At 44.4% G+C, this 24661-nt stretch overlaps 1 pseudogene; it reads left to right on the forward strand.

Moving 5' to 3' along the window:
• The first annotated feature begins 559 nt into the window (after positions 1 to 559).
• LOC129149625 (60S ribosomal protein L21-like) lies at positions 560 to 1041 on the forward strand (annotated as a pseudogene).
• Positions 1042 to 24661: the final 23620 nt, after the last annotated feature.

Here is a 24661-nt window from a genome sequence, read left to right on the forward strand (position 1 = left end):
TGGTTGAACAATCTGACAGCTGGGCTAACTATTCCTCATAGTGTCCACCCTTCGTCCCTCTCACTTGTATTGACCCTTTCCCCAGGCTTCTTCTCTTAGCTAATGAGCACACTATATTTTCAGGGCTTTTTAAAAAGAATAAACTAGGATTGTATAACTGGCTCTGTTAGTCTCATTACTGTATGATTACAGACACAGGATTTGATGCCAGAGCACATGAAGGTAGCAAAGCAACTGATTTGATGGGCAAAATGGTAATGATATGGCATTTCTTTTCATCAAGGAATTCTTAAGCTTTGTGGGGCTGAAACCTGACTTTAACACTCTTGGCTAAACCTGGGACTTGGCTAAAGATTAAATAATCAGTCTTTCATTTCATTAAGTACTTTAAATCCAAGATAGCTTCCTGAAATGTGTAAAGGAAATTCACTATTATATGACTAAGTAGAAACTTTTTAGCATCCTATCTTGTATGAGAAAGAGAGAGAGAGAGAGAGAGAAACCAACAAAAATTAAATAAAAGAACTGGTGCCTTTTGGTCAGAACCGCCATCTTTGCCAAAATGACTAACACCAAGGGCAAGAGGAAAGACCCTGCTATGTTCTCTGGGCCTTTTAGAAAACACGGAGCTGTTCCCTTGGCCACATACAGGCGCATCTACAAGAAGGTGCTATTGTGGACATCAAGGGGATGGGCACTGTTCAAAAAGGAAGGCCCCACACGTGTTCCCAGGGCAAAACTGAGAGTCTACAGTGCCACCAGCAAGCAGTAGGCATTGCTGTGAACGAGCAAATGAAGGGCAAGATTCTTGCCAGGAGAGTTACTGTGCGCATTGAGCATGTTCAGCACTCTAGGAGCCGAGACAGCTTCCTGAAACGTGTGAAGGGAAATGATCAGAAAAGGAAGGAGGCCAAAGAGACCGGTACCTGGGTTCCCCTGAAGCGTCCGCCTCCTCCACCCAGAGAAGCACACTGTGTGAGAACCCATAGAAAGGAGCCTGAGCTGCTGGAACCCGTTCCCTATGGATTCATGGCAGGATAAGTGAGAAAAAGAGAAAGAATTCTCCCCTGATAAAAATGTTTCTCTTAATTGAGTAGAAGTGTGGCGTCCCTTCCACAAAAAATAATTAAGAAAATTATGTGTCCTAAGAAAATAAATAAATAAAATAAAATAAAAGAACTGGTAAGGGCCCTGGCCAGGTAGCTCAGTTGTAGAGCTTCAATCCCATATGCCCAGGTTGTGGGTTCAATCCCCCATCAGGGCACATATAATAATCAATGCATAATCAATAATGAATGCATAAATAAGTGGAACAACAAATCAATGTGTGTGTTTTTCTTTCTCTCTCCCTCTCTTTCTAAAATCAATTAATAAGAGAAAATAAAAGAACTGATAAGAATACATGAGTCACTGAGAATGTTTGAAATTATTTGGCTCCCCCAGGAGATAGTCAGATAGTCAGTACATGATTCAGTACGGGAAATAACCAGTCTGCGCAAATGCCAACAGTAAAAGGAACTGAAAGACATTAGAGGTGGGGAAAACCTTCACTTGCTGCTGAGAGTTTTTAAAACGGAATTAGTGAAGGACTGGGCTCCAACCTTCTTGTTCTAAGGGAGCTCATAAGATGTAGCTGAAAAAGAACAGTAAGAAGCACCAGCTGCTATCATTGCTAACCCAAGAAAATTCCACCAAGACACCTCTTGCTGGGGCTTGATTTGGGGTTCTGCTTTGGTATGGAATCAGAAGCAGCGTTACCTACATAGCTTCTACTTACTGCCAATTTCCCCCTTGGTTTCTGGACTGGCATGCAAGCCCTGTTAAGAAATTCCAACAATTTTTGATGACTGCAACATTCACAATGGGCATGTTCTTCTCTTATATATATATTTTTAAAAAAAAAACACACACACACACACACAATGCCCTAGTTGTTTGAGAGATGAGCCAGAGTCATGCCCACATTCCGTAAAGTATCTTAATTGTCATCTTACTTGTGCACCTGAAGACACCGTAAATATTGCTTGGTGCTGTTAATCATTCAGCCAGAGTAAATACACCAATTTAATTTCAAACTCTAAACATCATGCCACTCTGAACCTATGCTAAGGCTCCTTTCTAAAGAACTTAAAAAGGATTTGGTTTTAATCTGCCTAAATTTTCATGCCTCAAACCTCCCACAAGACAGAGAATTTGTAGCAATCATTTGTTAAATGCTTCTTCTGCGACAGACATTCTAAGCATTTGTTAGTTGTATCAGCTTGGGTAAATTATATTTTCTCTAAGAGCTCCCATTTATCTGTAAAGTGGGAAATCACCACGTTGGTTGCCCACAGGTAGCTAAATAAGTCAGGGAGCTGGTGTAACACTTGAGCAATTACTGGGTGAGATGTGCCTGGCTTTCTCAGTGGCCTGCTCAGCAGCCTGGCCTCTTCGTTCCTGTGGGCATCAGGAGCTGGGAGACATGCTTTCCTAGGCTCCTGGCAACTAGAGCATTGGCATACGAACTGGTCTTGGCCACATGTGAGCTCAGTGGGAAGTCAGCTGGGCATTTTTTAAAAAGACTTTCTTTTGTAAGAAAAAGAGACCAGCAGGAAAACAAGCTATCCTCTTCTGGACATGCGTTTGTCTGTCTGCCTGTGACTTGTGAGCCATTTGGAGGCACTGGCAGAAATGAGGGGGAACTTCAGAGCTGACATGCTGAAGATGTCAGAGAGGAAAGGCAGAAACATCAGAGGTGGCGGGACAGCCATCCTTGACAACATGTTTGTGACACTTGTATTAACCCTAGCTTGCAGCTCTTCACTGAGGCAATAAATCCTTACTTGAAGCAACTACTAGTCGGGTTTTCTCACTCACCACTGAAGTCATGCCACTGTATCAAGGCCCGCTGCCAAGATGCGTTCCTCATCTAAAGAATCAGCAGCACTTAGATCCCTCTGCTTGCTGCCAGATGAGGACTTTTCAAGAAGAGCCAGGAATCCAGATTTTTATATAGAACTCCAGATTCTAAAATGTTGGCTCAAATTAAAGAAATACGTGCAGGCCAAAACGTATCTGGAAACCAAGTTCAGCCCATAGGCTGACAATTTTCTTTTTTTTTTTTTTTTTCTTTATTGATTAAGGTGTCACATATTTTTCCTCATCCCCCCATTCCCATCGCCCCCCCTCCCCACGCATGCCCCAACCCCCTGTTGAACTTAACCGTTGGATAGGCTCATATGCATGCACACAAGTCCTTTGGTTGAACTCTCCCCCTCCCCCCACCCTCCCCTATCCTCCCTCTGAGGCCCGATAGTCCGATCGATGCCTCCTTGCTTCTGGTTCTGTTCTTGTTCCTCAGTCTATGTTGTTCATCATTTCCCCTAGATGAGCGAGATCATATGTCACTAGATATATACTTATGAGAACTGAATGTGAGACGAGCAATAATAGTTATGCTGACAGGCAGATGGATCAGTCTGTGTTTCTTTCTGGACCAACAGTTCTTTTGAGACCCAATTTCAATGTCCACCAGTTCCTTATGTGTACATGTCAGCACTGACCCCTCAGGTCTGGATGGTGGACAAATGGTGGTAACGGAGGTCCAACTCCCTCTGGTTTGGTCTCGGCCGGACCCAGGGGCACGGCTTCACCCGGACTAAGGGGCACGTGGCCTCACCCGGGCCTAGGTGCACGAGGCCTCACCCGGATCTAGGGACACATGGTATCACCTGGACCCAGGGACGCTTGGCCTCTCCCAGACCCAGGGGCACGTGGCCTCACCCGGGCCTAGGTGCGCGAGGCCTCACCCGGATCCAGGGACACATGGTCTCACCCGGACCCAGGGACGCTTGGCCTCTCCCAGACCCAGGGGCACGTGGCCTCACCCGGGCCTAGGTGTACGAGGCCTCACCCGGATCCAGGGACGCATGGTCTCACCCGGACCCAGGGACGCTTGGCCTCTCCCAGACCCAGGGGCACGTGGCCTCACCCGGGCCTAGGTGCACGAGGCCTCACCCGGATACAGGGACACATGGTCTCGCCCGGACCCAGGGGTGCGTGGCCTCTCTCAGACCCAGGGGCACGTGGCCTCACCTGGACCTAGGTGCACAAGGCCTCACCCGGATCCAGGGACACATGGTCTCACCCGGACCCAGGTGCGCTTGGCCTCCCCCAGACCAAGGGGCACGTAGCCTCACCCGGGCCTAGCATAGGCTGACAATTTTCAATCCCTGGTCTATCTCAGACAGTTGTTGTGAGAACTAAATTAAATGAGTTTTTAAAAGATCAGTAATAATAATAATAATAATAATAATAGCAAACACTCACATAGCCCTTAATATGTGCCAGGCATTATGCTTGCTTTACCAATCTAGTCCTCGCATGTAATTAGGTCTTATAAACAGCCTTATGGGGAGGTGTAATTATTACTTTCACTTTGCAGATACTAGTAAAGATAGTAAGAAAAAGAGAAGTTAAATTTGCCTGGCCACATAAGCATGACAATGTGGAGCAGGGATTTGAACCCTGACCCCAGTAAACCAGCTTCAGATTTCACTACTCTTAGTCAATGCGTTATGCTTGTATAACCTACAATACAAATTTCTGATTCATAATAGATACTCAGTCTATGTAACTTCTCTTCTCACACCCCCTCCATGCTTTGAGGAAATTTCAAGAGTAGAATTTGGGATTTGCTGATGCTAAAGAGAACAGTTTGCTACTTTAGATACTAATGAAAGTTGTCATTTCAGTTTGGTGCCTCAAAAGCTGCTATAATATTCAGACAGGTGATCAGTAGCATAATAAGTGGAATCTGTATGGTTTGGGATCAAAGGTAGAACAGCTGTGATGACATCTGTGCTCAGCTTCTTGGCCACCAAACAGGGCTGAACTGAAGATGGTGAAGTTTCATCTTCAGAGAAGGCCACCAGCCTCCTGTGGTGACTGCTACCGTCCCCACCAGGACTCCTGGGCAATGTGGACTGGACGGATGATGGATGGATATTGGACTGGCTGCCCAAAGGTATTCATACATCTGCATATAGCAGGAGACACTGTTATTTTGGCTCTTCCCTAAAAGTCAATCCCAAAATGGATTACAAAATAAATTAGAGTCTCAAAACTAAATCCATTTAGTGTAATTAACAACTGCAGTGTTTAATCAGTCTTAACTAAACATTCCCTAAACATGGGCTCTTATAGAAATGCTCCCATTGAGGGAAATGCAATTCTAAAAATATTTGTAACAACATTGGTATGGGGGGAGATGTATGTGTGTGTGTGGCGGGGGGGGGAAGGGGGGAGTAATGGAAAACCATACATTTAAATACCCAGCAATAGGGAAGTAAATTTTGGTACATCCATAGGATTGACTACTAGATTGCCATTGAAAACAAAGGTTGTATAATAGAAAAACAGTTAAGATCCAATATTAAATGAGAAAAGAATAAGTTTTTTATACAATAGATGTAAAAATGCATCATTTAAGTAAATTTTTCTAAAGTGACATTGAAAATGACTCATGTAATACAGCTAAATAGACACACCAACAAATAATTATTGATTACCTACTAAGTGCTATCAATGCTATCAAAGCAATGACAAGAAACAAACAAAAGATCCTGCTTCCAAGAGCTTTCAAAACATTTATAAGGGGATGAGATGCTCTCAATAATGACATTATGAAGAAATTAGATGGTATGTGAACGGTATATAACAGTTGCTATAATATTCAGAGGAGAGAAAGATGGCCTCTGGCTGTGGTGATCCAGGGCAGGCTGTGAAGAGGAACAGTGGGAGCTGAACCAGAGGTTTACTCGGTTTTCGGCAGGCCAGAGGGCATTTCTGATGGGAAGGGATTCAGAGTATGGGCTGATGTAGGTATGGAAACGTGCAAGGTGTGTTTAACGTGACAGTGTTAAAAGTCAGGACCTGAGCTGAAATCCTGGCTCCGTCATTTCTCCTGAATGAGATATGTTAACCTCTGAGGGCTCAGGTTGTGGGGACAGCAATGTATCCTATAGGATTTCTATGTGGGTTTGAACAAGATCATTTATGTAAGACTAGAGGCCCACCAGGAGAAATCACGGGGCCCCACCCACCTGCTGGCGGCCAGCCTTGCTGGGATCAGAGCCTGTGGGCCAAGGGGGAGGGACTGAGAGGTGCTCCATGCACCTCCTGGTGACTGGTCACTTGGTTGTTCCGATGTTACAGTGTTACGGCACTAGACTTTTATAATATAGACTAGAGGCCCGGTGCACGAAATTCGTGCATGGGGGAGGGTGTGTCCCTCAGTCCAGCCTGCACCCTCTCCAATCTGGGACCCCTTGAAGAATGTCCAGCTGCCCGTTTAGGCCCGGGCCTAAACGGGCAGTTGGACATCCCTATCACAATCCAGGACTGCTGGCTCCCAACCACTCGCCTGCCTGCCTGATTGCCCCTAACTGCCCTCCCCTGCCAGCCTGGTTGCCCCTAACTGTCCTCTCCTACAGGCCTGGTCGCCCCCCAACTGCCCTCCCCTGCAGACCTGGTCCCCCCCCCCAACTTCCTTCTCCTGCAGGCCTGGTCCCCCCCAACTGCTCTCCCCTGCAGGCCTGGTCCCCCCCAACTTCTCTCTCTTGCAGGCCTGGGTCCCCCCCAACTGCCCTCCCTCCCCTGCAGGCCTGGTCACCCCCAACTTCCCTCCTCTGCCAGCCTGGTCACCCCTAACTGCCCTTCCCCTGCTGGCCTGATCACCCACAACTGCCCTCCCCTGCTGGCCATCTTGTGGTGGCCATCTTGTGTCCACATGGAGGCAGCCATCTTTGACCACATGGGGGCAGCCATCTTGTGTGTTGGAGTGATGTTCAATTTGCATATTACTTTTTATTAGATAGGATGCCTGGCCCATAGTAGGAGCTTATTCAATGATCATTCTTTTTATATCCCTTTCTCTTTATCTTCAGCTTTCTTTGCTCATCTATCCATTCAGTCAGTCAGTCATCCATTTATTCATTCAATCAGCATGTGTTGAGCATCTACCATGTGCCTGGCATGAGACTGGTTCTTGCCCATTTATTCCCATCCAGTTCCACTCCACATTCTTCCCCTCCCTTTTCTGTGCTCCCAGGAGGCTGACTACCATAGACTGCATTTCCCAGGCTCCCTTGCTCTCTGGTTTCCAGTTGAGTTTGGCCAGGCAACACTAGCGAGAAATCTGAGGGTAAGTGGAGAAAGAAGTTGGGCGGATTATCTCCCTCTCCACTTCTTTTCTGACTTGTCACAGGCATAGGGGAAACCCTTCTTCCACAGCACAGCTCTCACTAAGTGTGGGACACAGCTCTCTCCTCTTGCCCTGTCAGGCCTGGGGTGGGGGTGGCTTTCCCTGGGGCCTAGCCATGTCTTATTGATTTTCTTCACCCCACCCATATTTCTGTACATGGTCTCTTTGTTAAATTCCTTTCAATTAAACTCTTTTGAGTATGACATTTGCTGCTTACTGGGACACTTACCAATATAAGTGATGAAGAAGGCAGACAAATCCTTCATCATGGGGCCTACATTCTGATAAATAATTACAGAAACAAAATAGCTTGAGTATTATGAACGAAAGAAAGTAAGGTGATATTGATGCCAGAAGGATTAAAGGGCCAGACTTCCCAGACACGAGTGGGAATAAGGTCCTTGTGATATCTTCAGAAAATAAACTTTCTAAGACTCTCACGGAAGGATGGAATGTGGAAGGAGACTTTATTTGCGTAAAGTTCCATCTCTTGGGTTCCAAAGTCTCCTGCCCCTTAAGCCAGTCCTGGAGAAGGTGCAGCTGGGAGTTCAGCAAAGTCAGAAACAGGGTCAGTGTCCAGAGCTTCTGTTCCATGTCGCAGCCGGGTGTGGTTCAGCATTCAGGCCAGATTCAAGTCCACCAGTTCATGTGTGGAGTCCAACATGGCCGAGCGCCAGGCGAGCACAGGGGAGCACAGCCCCCTGAAGAGGAGTCCCAAGAGGGCCCAGAACCCTGGGGCCAAGACAGTGTGAACTTCCTCTGTTTGGAAGTTTATACATTTAGATTTCACCCACCCTGGCCACTGACTCATTTTAAGGTGTGACTGAGAGGCAATTAGCCCCCCATATCACTCAGACCTTACTGGGCATGCGTTTAAACTGCCTTTGCCTATTCCCTTCCCCATCAATCAGCAGGGAATAGACTTGGAGAATGTTAAATGTAGCTTTTTGGCAAAGTGGTATAAATGACATGCCTATACCTAGTCTTTCCTTTCACTTCTTTTCTGTTAAATAATAATCAGGTTATTACAACAGTATCAATGTGATAAAGAATGCCTGGGAAAAGCTACTTAAAGAAATGACATTTGAACAGAGACCTACAGGCTGAGGGAGAGCCAGCAATCCAAAGATCTGGAAGACCCCTAGTTCAGGCAGAAATGCGTATGTAAAAGATTCAAGGCAAGGACAAGCATGGGGTGTTGAAAGAATAAAAAGAATCCAGTGGGACTGGGGGGAGAGTGGTAGGAGGATGGTCAGAGAGGCAGGAGGGACCAGCCAATGCTGAGTGTGTGGGCCATGGAAAGGAATCTGGACTTTAAGACAAAGAATATTAGGAAGTCTTTGAAGGACTTCAGGTTGGGGAGTAATTCAAGCCATATTTTGAACCTAGTCTTCTACTTTGTGGGCAGTGGATCATACATTAGGCAAGAGTGGGAGGTTATGGCCAAGGTCCAGGCCAGAGTCACTGGTGGCTTGAACTAGAGTGTGAGCAATGGAAGTGGGGAGATATGAATATATATGAGATCCATTTACACTATGATTCTGAGGTACCATAATACTTTAGTTTTTACAACCAGTGTCCTAGACCCTTGGAGGACAGTGAGCAATCGACTATATTTTTAAAATTTATTTTCATTTTGATGGTTATATATTTCACAATGAATATGAACATATTCTGGATTATCTGTATACCGACCTTATAACAGAATAGTATTATCACATAATTTCAGTGCCCCCGCCCCCTTTCATTTTGTTTCTAAGACCTCGATGAGGCCAAATGATTGCCTCCAATGACAGGATTGCACATACGTAATGTTTTTTTATTGAAATGAGGCACATGTAGAAGAGTATGCCACTCATACGCACATTTTCACAGTGAGCATCTCCACCCAACCAGCCCACAGTTGAAGAACCCAACACTCTAGGAACCCCTCTCAAATTCTCGAAGCCACTCGCTACCGCAGCCCCGAATGTAACCGTCATCCTGGCTTCTTACAGCACAGTTAGTGCTGCTTGTTTTTGAACTCTGCATGAATGGAGAACTGAGAGGAAGCTGACCTCTAAAAATCCCATCCTGGTGTGTGGGCAGAATGGCGTTCCCACTAGGGACAGGCCTCAGTTTCAGTTCACGCTTCCTGGGCATTGTGATGAAGATCCAGTCTCAGAGACTAGAAACCAAATTATGCCCGAAGCATGAAGCACTCTCATTAGCATATCTCAGTGATACCATTGTTTCCCTAAAACCCCATCAGTGGACATGGCCCAGCAAAGCTGCATGAGTAGTGCTGGACATGATGAATGTTCATTAATTGTGGCTGTGGCTGTTCTGTAGCATACTTTCCCACGCCTTAGGTGAGTCATGAGACGTTAGAACCAAATGTCTTGACTTTTGTCTTCGATTTTCCAGTCTGTACCCCGGCAACTTTCCCAGGTCCAGGCCAGAAGGTGTTTTCATTAATCTACAAGAAAAGTCCAGCTGAATCAGCATCTAGTCACATGTGCAGCCCCACCCTCACTCACCAGTCCTTATTCACTAGACTGCCAGAGTCAAAATGGGAAGCAGGCAATTTTTGGTTTTAATGTACTTTCTTGTTTACTTCACTCCTAACCCCTCCCATCACCCCAGTGACCTCAAGCCTCCGCTGGCCCCCAGAGTTTCCCTCTGGAAACACAGATCCCGCCCCCCTCCCCACCCTGTCTCCATTCTCTCCCAGTTCTGCTTGCTGAGACAATGGGTGGCATCAGGTTAATCAGAGGAATGCCCAGCGGGGTTTAGTAGAAAGAGCACTGCATTTGGCAGTTAAGAGGCCTGGTTCTAGTTCTAACATTATATTAACGGGTTAATTAGTTGAAAGTGACAGAATTGGACGTAAGCAAAAAACAAACAAAAAAGAATCCAGGAATGAATGAGCTCCTACGGCGGTCAGGGATCAGACACAGCTGTACCAGCATCTCCAATGATGACATTGGGACAGACTCACTCTCTCCATCTCTTGGCACTGCTTTCCTTGGCTCTCCACCCAGGGTGGCGAGATGGCTGCCAACAGTCCTATCCTCTCAGCAAACCAAAGAGCACATATGAACTTCTCTATTCCAACCTCCTGAAATCAAGTCTCATTAGCTTTTAAAAAATGTTTTTATTGACATCTCCGCGGCTGTTGAGGACGCGGAGACCACGCCATCTTGAGAAATAGAGCTGCCTGAGACTCGGATCCTGGCTTCTGACACAAACCAGGACCCTGCAGCCACTGGGGACAGAGAACTGCTATCACAGCTTCAGACCAACAAACAACAAGAATCCAGACGTCCCGGCAGAATTCCGTGAGTCAAAGAGCCTACCCCCTCCCCGCAGGCGCGCAGACAGCGCCATTTTAACTGATAGATCCGCCTCTCGCCCAAGCCGCAGAGCTTTGCGCAGGGACTCGCTCCCCCTCAGGAAATTACGCGTGCGTGGGACAGAAGCAGCTCCCTGTTGGGGAAATCTGTCAGTGCGCACAGAGGGCTCCCCTTCGGAGAATTTGGGGGAATTTGGCTTGCAGGTCACAGCTCTCCCTTCGGGGAATCTTAGTGCTTGCACAGAGGGGCTTCCCCTTTGGGGAATTTGGCGCGCAGGACAGACTCCGCCCCCCTTCCGGGACTCCGGGAGAGCTCACGGAGCCAGCTTACCTTCAGGAAATCAAGAGTGTGTGCCCTAGCCGGTTTGGCTCAGTAGAGAGAGCACACACAGGACGCAGCTCCACTTCAGGGAATTTGGCACACCGGACACAGCTGCCTGGGATCCCTGACTCACAGCGCATTCACACTAAGAGCCAGCGACCCCAATTGTTGGTGCATGCACACACAGGGTCCCTGAGTCTCAACGAGAAACCGCACAAGGCAACAGAGACTCTGACACTCTAGTCTTGGTGCAGACACAGGGAAACTCTGACCCCCGGCACATGCTAAGGATCTCATTTTCGGCACATACCAACAGTGTGGTGCAGACAGGGCCCCTGATTCTAAGTATGCACACGAGACCACACGGAACACTGGGGACACTGACCCTGGGCAAGTCTGGTTCCCACCAACTAAAGGCAGCCACACGTCCTAGTGTCAGACCACTTCAGTGAAACTCGGGTGGAGCGAAGTCCCCACAGCACACTGCCCAGGTCCACGCAAACGGAAGCTTGAGCTCTCTGGTGATAGCCAGAATGGGGAAACGAAATAACTCACAGAGGAAAGAAAATGTGGAGTCGCCAAGAAAGGAAATCAGTGAAACTGAAGCTTGCAACATGACCGAAAAGGAGTTTAGAGTAATGGTTGTGGAATTTATACATCGGATGGATGAGAAAATAAACAACTTATGCAAAAATCAGGAAGAAATGAAAAGTGATATAGCTACAATCAAAAACACCATGGAAAGTTTCAACAGTAGACTACAAGAAGCAGAGGACCGAATTAGTGAGTTAGAAGATCAGGTACAGAAATAAGCTCAATCTGAACAGCAATTGGAGAAAAGAATTAAAAAGCAGGAGGAAAGCCTAAGGGAGCTTCGGGACAACATGAAACGAAGTAACATGCGTATAATAGGGCTGCCAGAAGGACAAGAAGAGCAGCAGGGATTAGAAAATTTATTTGAAGAAATAATGACAGAAAACTTCCCGGATATGGGAAAGATAAAAGTTACGCAAGTACAGAGAGTCCCAAGCAGGATCAACCCCAAAAGACCCACACCAAGACATGTCATAATTTCAATGGCAAATATAAATGATAAAGAGAGAATCTTAAAGGCGGCAAGAGAGAGACAGAGAGTTACCTACAAAGGAACACCCATCAGATTGTCAAATGATTACTCAACAGAAACACAACAAGCTAGAAGTGAATGGATGGAGGTATACAAAGTGTTGCAAAGCAAAGGACTGAATCCAAGAATACTATATCCAGCAAGACTATCAATCAAAATTGAAGGGGAAATCAGGAGCTTTGCAGATAAAAAAAGGCTTAAGGAGTTTATCACCACCAAACCAGCAATGCAAGAATTGCTAAAGGGAATACTGTAAAAAGAAGAAATAAACAGGTAAGAAGGAATATAGACACAAAAATAGATATGACCACAAACAAATACCTTTCAGTAATATCTTTAAATGTAAATGGACTAAATGCTCCAATCAAAAGATATCGAGTAGCTGAATGGATAAAAAAACACGACCCATATATATGCTGTCTACAAGAGACCCACCTCAGAACAAGAGACTCACACAGATTGAAAGTGAAGGGATGGAAAAATATCTTTCAGGCAAATGGAAATGAAAAAAAAGCTGGTGTAGCAATACTTATATCTGACAAAATAGACCTCAAAGTAAATGCCATAACAAGAGATAAAGAAGGCCACTTCATAATACTAAAGGGAGAAATCCAACAAGAAGAAATAATTCTGGTAAACATATACGCTCCCAATATAGGAGCACCCAAATACATAAAAAAATTCCTGGAAGATTTCAAGGGAGAGATTAATAGCAATACAATCATAGTAGGAGACTTTAATACCCCACTATCACCACTGGACAAATCCTCTAAACAAAAAATCAGCAAAGAAACAGCAATCCTAAATGAATCACTAGACCAGATGGAATTAATTGACATCTTTAGAACATTTCACCCCAAAGCCACAGAATACACATTCTTCTCAAGTGCACATGGGTCATTTTCAAAGATAGACCATATGCTGGGTCACAGGCAAAGTCTCTTCAAATTCAAGAAGATAGAAATTATATCAAGCGTCTTCTCAGATCACAGTGGCATAAAACTGGAAATCAACTACAATAAATACAATCCAAAGAAATCAAACACATGGAGGCTAAACAGCATGCTATTAAACCATGACTGGGTCACCAGAGAGATCAAGGAAGAAATAAAAAACATGATGGCAACAAATGACAATGAAAACACAACAATCCAAAATCTATGGGACACAGCGAAAGCAGTCTTGAGAGGGAAGTTCATAGCTCTACAAGCCTATTGCAAAAAACAAGAAACAATGCTAATAAATTACTTAACCCTACAACTCAAAGAGCTAGAAAAAGAGCAGCAAGAAAAGCCCAGTGTAACCAGAAGGAAGGAAATAACAAAGATCAGAGCGGAGATAAATGACATAGAGACCAAAGAAACAATACAAAAGATCAACAAAACCAAGAGCGGTTCTTTGAAAGGATAAACAAGATTGATGGACCTCTAGCCAGGCTCACCAAGAAGCAAAGAGAGAGGACCCAAATAAACAAAATCAGAAATGAAAGAGGCAAAATAACAACAGACCCCGCTGAGATACAAAGGATTGTTACAAAATACTACGAACAACTCTATTCCAACAAACTGGACAACCTGGAGGAAATGGACATATTCCTAGAAAAATATAACCTTCCAAAAATCAATCAAGAAGAATCTAAAGAGCTCAATAGGCCAATAACTATGGATGAAATTGAAGCAGTCATCAAAAAGCTTCCGGCAAACAAAAGCCCGGGGCCTGATGGCTTCACAGGAGAGTTTTACCAAACATTCAAGGAAGAACTAAAACCTATCCTCCTCAGACTATTCCAAAAAATTCAAGAGGAAGGAACACTTCCAAGCTCCTTCTATGAAGCCAGCATCACCCTAATACCAAAACAAGATAAAGACAACACAATGAAAGAGAATTATAGACCAATATCCCTCATGAACATAGATGCCAAAATCCTCAACAAAATTCTAGCAAATTGACTCCAGCAGTACATCAGAAAGATCATACACCATGACCAAGTAGGATTTATCCCAGGAATGCAAGGATGGTACAATATCCGCAAATCAATAAACGTGATACATCACATAAACAAACTGAGAGATAAAAATCACATAGTCATATCAATTGATGCAGAAAAAGCATTTGACAAAATCCAACACCCTTTCTTGATGAAAACTCTCAACAAGGTGGGAATAGAAGGCTCATACCTCAACATAATAAAAGCTATATATGATAAACCCACAGCAAACATCGTACTCAATGGACAAAAACTAAAACCATTTCCCCTAAGAACAGGAACAAGACAGGGATGCCCACTCTCACCACTCCTGTTTGACATAGTACTGGAAGTATTAGCCATTGCAATTAGACAAGAAGAAGAAATAAAAGGCATCCAAATTGGAAAAGAACAAGTAAAGCTGTCTTTATTTGCAGACGACATGATATTGTACATAAAAAATCCGAAAGACTCCGTCAAAAGACTAATAGACTTAATAAATGAATTTGGCAATGTAGCAGGATACAAAATTAACGCAAAGAAATCTATGGCCTTTCTATACACCAATAGTGAACTTACAGACAGAGAGACTAAAAAGGCAATTCCATTTACCATCGCACCAAAAAAATTAAGATACCTAGGAATAAACTTAACTAAGGAGGTAAAAGACCTATACATGGAAAACTACAGGACACTGAAAAAAGAGATAGAGGAAGACGTAAACAGATGGAAGAACATACCATGTTCATGGATTGGTAGAATCAACATCATTAAAATGTCCATACTACCCAAAGCAATCTATAGATTCAATGCACTCCCATTAAAATACCAACAGCATATTTCACAGACCTTGAAAGAACTCTCCAAAAATTCATCTGGAATAAAAAAAGACCCCGAATAGCCACAGCAATCCTGAGAAAGAAGAATAAAGTAGGAGGGATCTCAATACCAGATTTCAAGCTGTATTACAAAGCCACTGTTCTCAAAACAGCCTGGTACTGGCACAAGAACAGACATATAGATCAGTGGAACAGAATAGAGAATCCAGATATTGACCCAAACCACTATGCTCAATTAATATTTGACAAAGGAGGCATGAACATACAATGGAGTCAAGACAGTCTCTTCAATAAATGGTGTTGGGAAAATTGGACAGATACATGCAAAAAAATGAAGCTTGATCACCAACTTACGCCATACACAAAAATAAACTCAAAATGGATACAGGACTTAAACATAAGACGGGAAACCATAAAAATACTAGAGCAAGCCACAGGCAGCAAAATCTCACACATATGCCAAAAGAAATTCTTCACTGACACTGCCCCTAGGGCAATGGAAGCTAAAGAGAAAATTAACAAATGGGACTACATCAAAATAAAAAGCTTTTTCACAGCAAAAGAAACCATCAACAAAACAACAAGAAGGCCTACTGCATGGGAGAACATATTTGCAAATGGCATCACTGATAAAGGTTTGATCTCCAACATCTACAGACAGCTTATACAACTTAATAAAAGGAAGATAAATGATCCAATAAAAAAAAATGGGCAACAGACCTAAATAGAAGCTTTTCAAAAGAAGACAGAAGGAAGGCCAAGAGACACATGAAAACATGCTCAATGTCACTAATTATCCGAGAGATGCAAATCAAAACAACAATGCGGTACCATCTCACACCTGTCAGAATGGCTATCATCAACAAATGAACAAACGACAAGTGTTGGCGAGGATGCGGAGAAAAAGGAACCCTCGTGCACTGCTGGTGGGAATGCAGACTGGTGCAGCCACTGTGGAGAACAGTATGGAGTTTCCTCAAAAAACTGAAAATGGAACTCCCATTTGACCCAGTAATCCCACTCCTGGGAATATATCCGAAGAAACTAGAAACACCAATCAGACAGGATATATGCACCTCTATGTTCATAGCAGCACAATTCACCATAGCTAAGATTTGGAAACAACCTAGGTGCCCATCAGCAGATGACTGGATCAGAAAACTGTGGTACATCTACACAATGGAATACTATGCTGCCATAAAAAATAAGGAATTCTCAGCATTTGCAGCAACCTGGATGGAATTGGAGAACATTATGTTAAGTGAAATAAGCCAGTCAATGAAAGAAAAATACCACATGATCTCACTCATTTATGGGTAACAAAGAACATTATAAACTTGAACAAAAAGATAGATACAGAGACAGTAAAGCATCAAACAGACTGTCAAAATTACAGGGGGAAAGTTAGGGAGAGGTGGGGGAGATATGAGATCAATCAAAGGACTTGTATGCATGCATATAAGCATAACCAACGGATGCAAAACTCTGGGGGGTGAGGGCATATATGGGAGTGGGGAGGGGGGTGGCAATGGTAAGATATGTATACATATAATACCTTAATAAAAAAAATGAAAAAAAATGTTTTTATTGATTTTAGAGAGAGGAAGTAAGAGGGAGAGATAGAAACATAGATGATGAGTGAGAAACAATAATCGACTGCCTCTTGCATGCCCCCTACTAGGGATCGAGCTCCCAACCCAGGCATGTGGCCTGACCAGGAATTGAACCAGTGACCTCTTGGTGCATGGGATGATGCTCAACCCATCGAGACATACGGGCTGGGCAAGTCTCGTTAGCTTTGATTGGCCTCCTGGGAACACATGCCCTGATGCTCTGATTGGCTAGGCATAGTTCACATGCTCATCTTGCATTTGGGAGTGAAGTCAGCACCACCTAAAATGCTAGGACTCAGGGTGGGAAAGGGTGGTTCCCCAAAGGGAGTAAGGCAGACAAAAGCAAAGGTGTCCTCTTCGGCCGTTAACTGATCATGAGAGCTTGGCAAATCTTTCCACCCTTGGGCCTGGTTTCTCACCTGCAAAATGAGAGGGATAGACCCTATAACCTCTAAGATTCCTTCTACCTTAACCCTACCTAACTTCTTGTGAGAATGGTATGTAGTGTTTTCACCTTTCAGAGGATAACCTAATCCAATTAAAATGAAGAGCAGTAGCCCTGACGGGTTTGGCTCAGTGGATAGAGCATCAGCCTGCGGACTCAAGGGTCCCAGGTTCGATTCCAGTCAAGGGCATGTACCTTGGTTGCGGGCACGTCCCCAGTGGGGAGTGTGCAGGAGGCAGCTGATCAATGTTTCTCTCTCATTGATGTTTCTAACTCTCTGTCCCTCTCCCTTCCTCTCTGTAAAAAATCAATAAAATATATTTTAAATAAATAAATAAAACGAGGAGCAGTAGAGACATAACCACCTATATAATCAGCTATTTGGGAGGGGCAAGTCCCACCATACATACAGACCTTCCCCATCCACTCCACAGGATCCCTGCCCAGTGACCCCTTAGCCGGGTTGGGGAACGTCCGGCCCATAGAATCATTTGGTCTGGCATTAGGGGTGAGTTAATTAAATGTTTGACCAAATATAGCAGGCTAGTTTTTAAGTTGATAATTTTGTATGGCCTGCAAAAATCCAAATGGCCCTTAGCAGAAAAATGGGTCCCCACCCCTGCCGTAGAGAAACATCTAGAGAGGCTGGTGCCAATGGAGAGGGAGGAGTGGAATCTGAATCAGCCATTTACTGGTTAATTCAACCAACAATTATGAATCACTTCCTCTAAAGCAGTAGCCCTTATCCGCAATTTCTTTACCTACGGTCAACCATGGTCCGAAAATATTAAATGGAAAATTCCATAAATAAACAATTCATACGTTTTAAATTGCACGCTGTTCTGAGTAGCGTGATGAAATCTCCGGCCCACCCAAGACATGAATCATCCCTTTGTCCAGCGTGTCCATGCTGTATACTCTCTACCCATTAGTCACTAAGGAGCCATCTCGGTTATCAGATCGACTGTCGTGGTATCGCAGTGCTTATGTTCAAATGACCCTTATTATACTTAATGATGGCCCTGAAACACCAGAGTAGTGATGCTGGCAATTCTGATATGCCCCAGAGAAGCCTTAAAGTACTTCCTTGAAGAGGAAAGGTATGTGTGTATAGGGAAAAACATTTCTATACAGAGTTTGATACTACCTGCAGTTTCAGGCATCTACTGGGGGTCTTGGAACATATCCCCTGTGGATAAGGGAGGCAACAGTATCCCAAGCATTGAACTAGGCTCTGGGAATGAATGGTGAACAACGATCTTGAGATGGGCACAGACAAGTAAACTGATTAACAATTCAGAATGTCAAGGTCTAGGGCAGTGATGGGCAACCTTTAGAGCTTGGTGTGTCAAACTTTGCCAAAAAACTGAGCATAACTCGGGTAGTGTGTCACTTTGAGGAAAAAACTAACTCCAAGACTCTAGTCGCAAATGTTTCATCCTCAGGAGCAGCAAATGTTTCATCCTCGGCATGCGGCCGCGTGTCATCAGAAATGGCTACGCGTGTCAGTGCTGACACGTGTGTCATAGGTTCGCCATCACTGGTCTAGGGCAAGATGATAAGGAGGCTCAGATGATGAGCAGCTACCCCAGTGTGGGGTAGGGTGTAGGTCATGAGGCGAAGGGAGGATAGTTAGGGAAGTTGTCCCTAAGTAGATCCTGAACAGGACCTGGAAAGAAAGAGAGGAATTAAGCCAGGCGAGAAAAGCAGAGAAAGAGTATTTACAACGCACCCAACCGAGGCCTGCTCAGGACATTGCAATTTGTTCCAAGTGGCTGCCATTTGGAATTTAAATGGGACAATGACAAGAGGCAAGGCCAGGCCCGACTGAAGACTGGATTTTATCATAGACATAGAGGCACTGGTGCCACTGAAAGATTTGAGAGTAACACAATATCATATGTACAAAAGATCTACCAGTATTGGGTGGGGTCAGAGGGCATAAGGCTGACTTCAAGAAGTCTGTAATCATACCAATTTAATGATAGAGGAAGGATTGTATGCACAGCATCTTCTGCTTGCTTCTGTCATTTTTGTGTTTGTATGCTGTTTATTCATACTTCATCTTATTCCACATGAAATATAAAACCCATTCGTCAGAAAAATGTCTGCACCTGGGACAAAACAGGTCCCTGTCCCAAAAATGCTTATAGGTGATCTATAAGTCTCTACTGAAAATTTGACCACTCCTCACACCTGATTGAAAAATAACTCAAAATCTCTGCTGTCCCGATATTACTAGGATTTAACAATGCGCTGGCATTAAAGGGGCCGACCTGGGACCCTCTGCCGGCTGCTCCAGAAGCTTCATCCGTCTGCCTTCTGAAGAGGGAAAAAGTCCTCTATTTTACAGAAAATTGCTTTACACAGAGGAAGTCATGGATCCCGACACACCCAGTCCCGAAGGCAGGCGGTGATTCCTAACTGCGTAAATCCTCAGAGCAGAGATGCATCTGAACGCCAGGGCTGCCTCAGAAGAGAAAAATGTGCTAATTGAGCTGCGGAATCACATCTACCTGATCAACCTACTGGTCAAACCCTGGTCTGGAGAACAGGCGGCTTCCCAAATCTGTCACGAGTTAATGAAAAAATGGCTGATTTTTAAAGAAGTCTGACATTCTCAGTCCACTCCAAGGACAGTCAATTTTTAATCACGTGAACTACAAGGGACCTTTGCCAAACATCATGCAAATGAAGAATATTTTTTTTAAACTTTAATATTTGGCTTTGAAGTGCATTCTATTTTTTTATACACCAGCTTTAACTGTCAAGCTGGGTTTCCCTGAAGATGAAGTGGCAACGACAGTGACAATGACAATTTCTCTGTTGAGTCTGTTGCAATTTTCAAAGCTTGTTCCTATCCATTGTCTCACTTGAGCTTCTCAACACCCAGCTCTGCGAGTTGTCCACCTCACAACCAGCCAATCTGCACCTCACAGACAGGGACGGGGGCCCAGAAAAGAAAGCAGCGGAGCTGGGTCTCAAACCCCATCTTCTAGCTTGAATCCGCTATTTCTTCTAGGAGAGGCAGAAGGAGCGCAAATCAAAACAAAGCAACTGGACTGCAGAAAAGGAAGCGTTGACTGCCTGGGCCTTACATGAGGGTGAGAAATTAATAACAAAGAGGCCATTTTTGTGGACCAAAATGTGAGTTTTCACTTTTTTCTATTTATACAAGAGCTTTGTTGTCTTAAAAGGCCCTTTCTTCTCATTCAAAATGAGAAAATACCTTCTGACGGTCACGCAATTAGCAGAGCCTCAGTATTGATTTCCTCTATGCCTTGGCATTGCCTTTGCTCAGGGGGCTCCTGAGAGAAAGGACGCTCCAGCCAATCAGCCGCTGAGCTCATCCCGCAGCTTCCCCAGGCTTTAGAAAGGGAGAAGGGAGGAGGAAGAGGAACAGGGAAAGTGAAAAAATGAGGGGAATGAGGACAAAGAAACTAGATCTCTGGATAGAAACCCAAGAAATTCCAGTGTAAAAGTTACAGGCCCTTTGAAGGAAGGTGAGAGGGCGAAACATAAAACAGAAATTACCAACGACATTACTATCACTTATTCGTGATTTTTCATTCTTTCTAACAAACATTAACCGAGATCCGACTGGTATCAGGGACTATCATAGGCTCTGAGAATACACACAGTTGGCAAAAACAATATAACGCCTACCTTTATTGACAGTAACTTATCACGTGTTCTGTTCCCCAGGAAGCTGACTCTGAGACAGAGATTAGAATGCATGAACTCTATTAGAGAGTGCTTTTAAGATTAGCACCCAAGGAAGGAGCAGGAAGGAGTTTTCAGAGCTATCCCCAGGTGAGTAAGAAGGCCAGGCACTCCTACTCCCATGTAGATCAATCATTGGAAGGGGATGTGGCCTTATGGGGGCAGCTCAAGGCCAAGGGTGCTGGCAGCCTAGGGCCACACCTCCAGCCGCTGAAGCAATAACAGCCTTCAACACTGAAGGCAGATCCGAGTGGCTCATCAGAGGCTACAGAGCCCAGGTAGTCTGGTAGAGGCAGCAGACAACCATAAGACCATCCCAGAAAACATGTATGGTGGCACGGTGATTGGTGCTCCAAAGGAGAGGCACATGGGTACCCTAAAAAAAAGTGCAACCTAGCTATTGGGGAGGGGCTGGATTTCAGGCAGGGGAAGCAGAGCCCTGGGCTGAGAGAGAGTGGCAGGGAAATAGACAGCTGGGGGAGTTTCTGTGAACGTGAAACGGGCTGGCTGTGATTGAGCACTCCTATGTCAGGTCCCATGCCCGCATTCTACTACTAGATGCATCTTCTAGTTTGACTTCACAACAACCCAATGAGGTAGGGAATGCTCCCAAGGTAACTTCTCGCATCTCTTGAGATCAAAGGACAGCGTTCACTGGAGCTGCCCGAAGCCAGAAATGACAGCTCTGATGGGCACTGAGCCAAAGGTACAATTAGTTGATGGGGGCTGAGGTCAAGCTGACCAGTTCTGTGAACAGAGAGAGGAGTTGTAAAGAAAGCAGAGAAGCAAGCCGAACTAGAACTCCTTTGTGGACAATGAAAAAGGGAAGCAATTGATATAAACTGAATACCAAAGCAAGCTTTATCCAGTTTACACAGAATAGCATTGATCATGGTAACAAATTCAATAGAGTTTGTTACAATGATTTTGGTTTATTCCTACATTCATTTAGCAATGCTGTATTTGGGAGACTCGGAAATCAAGTAAGCTATGCTGAAACAGAATCAGAATAAAATAACTCCCAAGGCACCCAATAATATATTGTAATGAAAGAGGATTTTTAAAGTACTTTTTGGCAAGCTGTATGCAGCTCTGGTTTCTGTGCCTGATGGTACAAAATTTGGTGTAATAATACAATCTGCAAAGCAACAACCACATCTTGACAATTTATTTCTTAATTAGAAAAGGCATATAAATATAAGCAGAATTTGCATAGCAGAGGTCCTCACTGGAGTCTCTGCTGTGTCCACTGCAGACCTACGGTGATGATTGGCCAGAAGCCCGTTTCTCTGGAGCACGAGGGCACCGTCCCAGACTACGGGAGCTGATGACCTTAGAAGTCTGTGGTTTAAGGAAGCAGGATAGAGAACACCTGTTTTGGTGTCAGACCTGGGTTTGAATTGCTGTCTAGATATGTAGTTTCAAGCAAATTACTAATCCCCTGCTAAGCCTCAGTTTTCTTGTCTATAAAATGGAGTAACACCACCACCCTCACAGACCTGTGAGAACCCCTGTGAAGTTCTAAAAACTGAGTGGCTCTCAACTTTAGAAATGGAAAGAGAGAGAGAGAGAGAGAGAGAGAGAGAGAGAGAGAGAGAGAGAGAGAGAGATCTCAGTAGAAGCACATGTTGCAGGTGGTAGAGTGGTAATCCTCAAAAAAAGGTAGGTGTCCCCCAGACCCCCCCCCCCCCCCGCCCCCAGAAAATGGAGAGATGCCGGGCAGACTAAACAACAGATGTTTACCACACATGTTTACCTTTCAGGGTTGTTTGTAAGGCTCACCGACAATGCATACAAAGCACCAGTTGTGAAATAATGATGGTGATGATAACAAGTATTATCTCAGCACCTCTGGATCCCGGGCTCCACATGAGGGCCATTGTGTCTTGTAGACAGAAGCACACTCTCTTCTTTGTTATTCTCTTCACCTTGGGACAATCGTCATGATAGACTCCTTTGAAGCTCCTTAGTCGCAGATGGTGAAAATGAGACCTAAAAAGAGTATTGCCATGCTCAAGGACATATAGCTGGTTAGTGGCACAGTGAGACCTGGACCCAGCCCTCGAGGCTCCCAGTACTTTACCTTTTGTATCCCCTGTGGCGATGAGAAGTGCTGGCACTGAAGACAGCCTACCTGGCTTTACAGCTCAGCCTCTCTTACTGAGTGACCTCCTAAAGTATCTTCACTCTGAGACTCAGAGAGTCCCCTTGCAGGGCTGTTGTGAGGATTAAATACATTAATATGGGTATATTCACTCTTATGATTATTCTACCCTCAGATAGTTCCACGTGGGCCCTCGAGCTGGTCACCTTTCCCAAGTGTGTCTGGGGACACGCTAGGCACTGCAGTGGGGCCGCAGGGCCGGGCATATAGTAAGGGTAATAAGAGCATTGGCAATTTTTAGTATTATTTCTTACAATGTGATGTCTTGTTTAATGCTAAAATCATCTCCCATGCCACAATAGATCATCTCTCATTCCCCGGTGAGACGCCTCCCACTCTTGGGGAAACATGGGTTTAACGGAACCAGCACAGGCTCTGGAAAGTGACATCCCTGAACCCCAAACTCTTGGACTTAAGTGGTGATCCTATAGGCAGTCTTCTAACTTCTTTAAGTCTCAGTTAACTAGATGAGGATTAAAATACCTACCTCCCAGAAAATGCTGTAAGATCAAAGAGGTACAATAGAGAGCATCTATCCAAACTTTTGACCCGTAAAGGATGCTCAGTAAATACTGGTTTATTTTTTTAAAAATATTTTTATTGATCTTTAAGAAGAGAAAAAAAGAATAAGAAAAAGATAAAAAATATGAACAATAAAATGGCAATAAATACATATCTATCAATAATTGTATCTAAAATTCAAAATAAACAAGAAATCTAATGAACAAAATAAACTGGTGAATAAAATAAAATCAAAGGCTTCGAGACATGGAACAGGCTGATGAATCTCAGAAGGAAAGGGGAAGGGGGGCAGGAAGAGATTAACCAAAGAACTTATATGCACCTATGGACACAGACAATAGAGTCGGTGAAGGCCTGGGGCGGGTGGGACCCAGGTGTGGGAGGCAGTGGGGGGAAAAAGAGGGACATCTGCAATACTCTCAACAATACATTTTTTTAATCCTGTAACATTATTAGCAATAACATTCATTAAGCCCCGAAAGCTTTACTTAGAATTGGACAATGCAGGTAAACCGCTTACAAATTCACTTATCAGAAAATCTCTATGAGCCCTCTATACTACGTAGTCGCTGCGCTGGGTGCTGGGGGCCGGTGAGGAGCCAGCCAGACGCACTCCCTGAACTCACGGAGCCTGCCGTCTATCAGACGAGACGGGTGTGAAATAAACGCGAGCATGCAAAATTATAAGTAAGAATAAGAATTTAAAAGGGAAAGAAAAAGAAGGAACTAATTTATGAGGGGAAGGGTAGGGGAGATAGGGAGAAGGGTATTTCCAGCCTGGGTTAGACAATATTAATGCATCTCAAAGATTCCCATCTTTGCAAAAAGAGTAAGTGCATTTGGGTATGGTGACTGAAGGGCAAGCAGTCATGTGTTTAGCCCAGAGAAGGAACCATCACTTTTAGGTCTCCCAGGAGTTTGGATCTCCTCAGCAATGGCTTGTCCAGCATGAAGAGCAGGTTCCCGGGGGTCCTAACCAGTGCCCTGTGGAGCCATGATGGAGCCTGAGAGAAAGGAAAGGTGTGCACTTCCATAAATGCTCATCAAAATATCCCCCAAACATTTTGAACTAAGTGAGAAAAATTAATACTAGTAAAAGCGCTGTAATCAAATGACATATATAAACATATAACAATAGATAAAGCCCCATATTGCCCAATCTGTTTGTGCGCATTGTTAAGCTTCATAAACCTGCCTGGCAGGGTATTTGAAGACCTCAGGGGCCAGGCATCTGGGCCTGAATGGAAATGGCTGTTCCCATCACTCAACAATGCAATGTGGCAACACCAACAACAGCCTTTCTTTATTTTAAAACTAGAGGCCCAGTGCATGGATTCATGCACCAGTTGGGGTCCCTCAGT

The sequence above is a fragment of the Eptesicus fuscus genome, chromosome 7 (assembly GCF_027574615.1).
Source record: "Eptesicus fuscus isolate TK198812 chromosome 7, DD_ASM_mEF_20220401, whole genome shotgun sequence".
In the NCBI taxonomy this organism is placed as follows: Eukaryota; Metazoa; Chordata; class Mammalia; order Chiroptera; family Vespertilionidae; genus Eptesicus; species Eptesicus fuscus.